Genomic DNA, 4,471 nt, shown 5'->3' on the forward strand with positions numbered 1-4,471 from the left:
TCTCTCATGAGGAGATGCAGATTCAGTTCACATCATGTAACATCAATACTTTGCACTACTTTGCTGAAAAGGATCCAAGGAAAAATACAGCAAACTACCTGTCTGTCTCTGTCTGCTGTTTACTGCAGTCACCATCGTTTGTGCTTTCATTTCAGAAGCAGTTAGATATGACAGAAGCAGTTAAGGATAGACACAGATATACAGTGCTGTGCCAATCAGAAAAATACAGTTAAAAATCTGCAATATGCATATCAACAAAATAAAGCAAGTGGAAGAGAAAGGTGTTGCAATTTCAATAGTAATGAATAACCCAAATTTGAAGATCTGTCTGCATCCTTGTTGTAACTACATTAACTGAAACAAAACAATAGTTGAAGATCATGCTCTGTATGGTCACATCTACTAATACACAGCTTTTTGAAGATGGATTACACATTCTGGATCACTGTGTGGAAAATATGGCATGTCTGGATAGTTCCAAAGTGTATGAGATTGGGAGTCCCAACAGTTAAAACTCTTTGGTAATTTGATTTCATACAGGCATCTCCCATAAAATAACATTGAGTTGTCTGTTTTCTGCAGTAACTGAGGGTTAGTAATTCACTGCCATTTTTTTTCTTCTTTCTGATTATTGTGTGGGTAAGAATTCTGCTGGTAAGCCTCTTTCTGTGTGACTTTTACGTATTTTAGTTTCAAATTCTGTGGCCCTAAAATCTGAGCAGAACAAGCGAAGATTTTTTTTTTTTAGTAAGACAAAAAGCTCTACTAGCTGAAACCTTTTCCCAGTTCTCAGAACTCTTTTTTTTTTTTTTTACCGCAAATTGATAGATTTTAGTTCAAGTGTGTGATAAACAGGAGCAGAGCTCTTCCTGTAAAAGACAGTCCTGAGAAAATGCAGCTGTTTATAGCCTGCGATAGAGGGCCTGTCAGAAAAGGCAGCTTGCCATCTCTATGCCATTTTTAAACAATGTGTATTATCTAGCTTTTTTCCCCCTCCACTTTTACAGAAATTCAAAGCTTTCTGTATATTACACTGAAGGATAGCAACAGAAATGGGGGGAAAAAAAAATTTTTTTTTGAACACAAACATTTTAATTGACCTGGGGGAAGTGATTTCTGTTGGGTAATGGATCCACCTCTCTCCTGCTGCTGATCCCCATCCAGCTGGGTGCTTAGTAGCTTCCCTTGCACTGACATTGTGTGGCTTTTCCAGCTGGTGGAGCATCAGCAGAGCCCTACACATGAACACAGTGACTCACATTCGTGCCCCTCTGGGGGGAGTGCAAAGCCCAGTAATGGTCTGCTAGCAGAGCCTTCAGGCCTCCTTTTCAGGAGTTAACCCGAAAGTCCATTGCAAACCCATCTAGGCAACAATATTTGGTGCTAAAAGCACCTGAGAAAGTCAGGACTGGAGAGAAAATTGTTCATGATAGAAGAAGCAGCCTGCATTTGTTGGGAAGTGCTTTAAACCAGCAGAGCTATCTGGTTCAACCTGCTCTCTCCATCCACTGTTAGGCCTTTTCCACATCTATTTTCCAGCTTTTTTTTTTTTTTTTTTTTTTTTTTTTTTTTTTTTTTTTTAAATATAGAATAAGTGTTCTGTCTGTAATTACATTTAAGTTACTCTATAAGAATATAACATTCTGCTTTTCTGGAGCAGGGTCTGTTCCATCTGAATTGCAAGATGGATATAGGATTGCAGTAGTTAGAGAAGGAAAAGCCATATTATACCGGAGTCCATCATCCTGTAAGGGTATGATATAACACTGTGACAGAGGCCATAGGAGATATTAAATTGCTATAATACAGAAGTGTTTTACACTTTCTTAAATTATAATGAGAAAGAGCAGCCCAGGAGTGGATTTCTTATCAGTGCAGGACCTGGGTTACTGTAAAGCAAGAGGTAATGCACAGACTATTAGAAGAAACAGTCTGTCAGGTTGGTTCACGTGCTCAAACTTTCTCCAGCCTCAGCCCTGAACATTTGGGACCATAAGGTTCTGGGTGACCTGCTCTTGTACTTCCAAGCAGAAGAGCCTGGTTGTGTTCTTGGCTCTTGAAATAAAATCTGTGAAAACCCAGTGGGTCTTTACCTGTTGTTTTTACACAAAGCAGTTCCTGGCTCTGCACTTCCCAGAGGCAGGAGGGAACTCTGGTGCCATGGTGGATCCTCCCTGTTCCCAGGCAGCCCCGTGCCCTCACAGGAGGCACTGGGCAGCTGGAGGTGGTGGGTTTGTGCTTAGCACCTGAAGGCAACTTTGTCTTGCTGGGAGGATGAAAAGTCCCATGGCATGTTTGCAAAGGAAACCTTTTGGTATCCTGGCTGGTCTCATAATTCAATGGCTCAATTCTGCCTAATTTCTCCTGCATTTTAATTGATGCAGCTGTAACTGGTGCCTTGTTTCACCCAGAGTGAAGCAGGCTTTGAAATAGCACTTTTAATGTATATACACTCACTCCTTCCTCCCAAATGCCAAGCGAAACAGCCTTTTAACACTTCTTGTTAACTGGTACTGCACATTAATGCAGTTGTGGAAACTGCCACTTTGCAAATATCCTCTTTCATAACTATTTTCAGCAGATTTGTTTTCAGCAGAGTATGAAACCATGGCATAGAAATGCTTTTATAGTTTTCTGCTTCTGGACATATTATTGAGAGACAAGGAGTATCTTTAGTGCAGAGCTTTAAACTCTCACAACAGGTTTTTGGTTTTTTTTCTTTTTTCTCTCCAAACACTTGTAACAAAAATACATTGCACCAGGTGCCCTGGTTTCATTTCTGCATGCTCCCTTCTCAGAGGTTTCACATAACTCAGAAATGGAAAGTCAAACTACACAGTGTGCATTTGCTGCTGATGGGTATATACACAGGGGCAGACTAATAAAAATACTGTATTTCTTCTCAATACAGTGTACATTTCCAGTGCTGAGTAAATACTAAATGCAATGGCTGAAAGATCCTGTTTCTAAGGCAACCAACTCCCATGTTATCCTTAAATATATATACATAGTCTGTCTGCTACTTGAAAAGAAAAATTCTTGTCAAGATTTGCTGAACTGAATTCTTAATGAGATCTGTCTTAGGCTAAGTGTTGTGGGTGCCTCAGACTGGACTTTCAGGTTGACAATAAGAGCAAGAATAGAAGCTGATGGAGAGGATAATTATTTTCAAGTTGCAGGGTTATGACCAACTTGTACAAAATGATGGTAGGACAAAACTTTTCTAAGGCCTATGCCTGCCATAAGTGACTTCAGAGAATTAATGTATGTAAATATTTCACAACACCTTCTTCTGGACAGCTCTTTGTAGCTTGCTCTATTAAGCAGACCAATGTAATGGTAATTTCTGTAAGGAATGAGCCTAAACAAAGCAATGCCCAGTGACATGGAGGTGGTGTGCAGCCTGTATATTTTGCTGTTACTATTTATTTCCAAACGCATATTTTTGTTATTAGACCACATCATATCCTATGCTGGCAAGAGGTCATAATTCAGTGCTGCTCCAAAAGAGTGAAGAGTTTAGTTGAGGCACCACATGCACAGTAGATCTTTCCCAGCTTTCTCAGCTAGGACTCACTTCTTTTTTTGCCATAAATGTTGATTTTGAAGGCCACTCAGCTGTAGTTTTCACCCAATGTAAAAACAAGTGTTCCTTCACTGAAGTTTTAGTTCTTATGCAAGTGCAGTGTCAGTTTACTTCAGGACTGAAAATTAACTCAGCAGCAACACCCCAGCAGAGAGGGAGGCTGAAAACCCAGAATTTCATGGTCTGACCTAAACCATCCTTGGAGGCAATCTTTGGTTTCATGGCAGGTGGCCTGTGGAGTACAAATATTTTGATGGACCTTGGACTGGACAAGTTTGCAGCTTCTTGACTTCATCATGCTTTCAGTGAAACACTACAGATATTAATAAGTTCTGTATTCAGGCTTTACCTTAAAAAAAAAAAAAGTTTTAATAGCTCCATGCTTAATGGACGCTTAATGCCTTATTCCAGTAGCTTAATGCCTTATTCCAATAGCTTGGGACACTAAATGAAGTTATCTGTGATGGTGTTAGTCACCCCATGTGTCTCTGAAGAGCAGGTATAAAAGCAGATATGAAAGGAGTCACAGAATAAGCTTGAGGAACAATGAAATGGTATTAGGTGAGATTTTCCTCTCCCAACGAAGTCTTAACCCCAGTCTGTATCTCAGAGACATAAGTAGTGAGGCAATTCACAAATACTTTTTCCATCCTCTGTGTTAAGAATTTTTTGTCCAGAGCTCAGAAAATTCACCTGTGGGGCACAAAGATCTCTTACTGCTTTGCTTTCCTTTTTTCAACACTGAGAGAAGTGTCTGTACCTTCTCTCAAATCGTGTAATAAGGCTAGGAGGTCCTTATCCATGTCCCTCAGTTGGGTTGCTCTCTCTCTATGGCTTGAGTCCAAGTACTTTCAGCTCTCTTCAGCATCTCAGAAGTGACACCAT

Source organism: Chamaea fasciata, unplaced genomic scaffold (assembly GCF_029207755.1).
Source record: "Chamaea fasciata isolate MVZ Bird 193981 ecotype frontalis unplaced genomic scaffold, bChaFas1.0.hap1 SCAF_2, whole genome shotgun sequence".
Classification (NCBI taxonomy): Eukaryota; Metazoa; Chordata; class Aves; order Passeriformes; family Sylviidae; genus Chamaea; species Chamaea fasciata.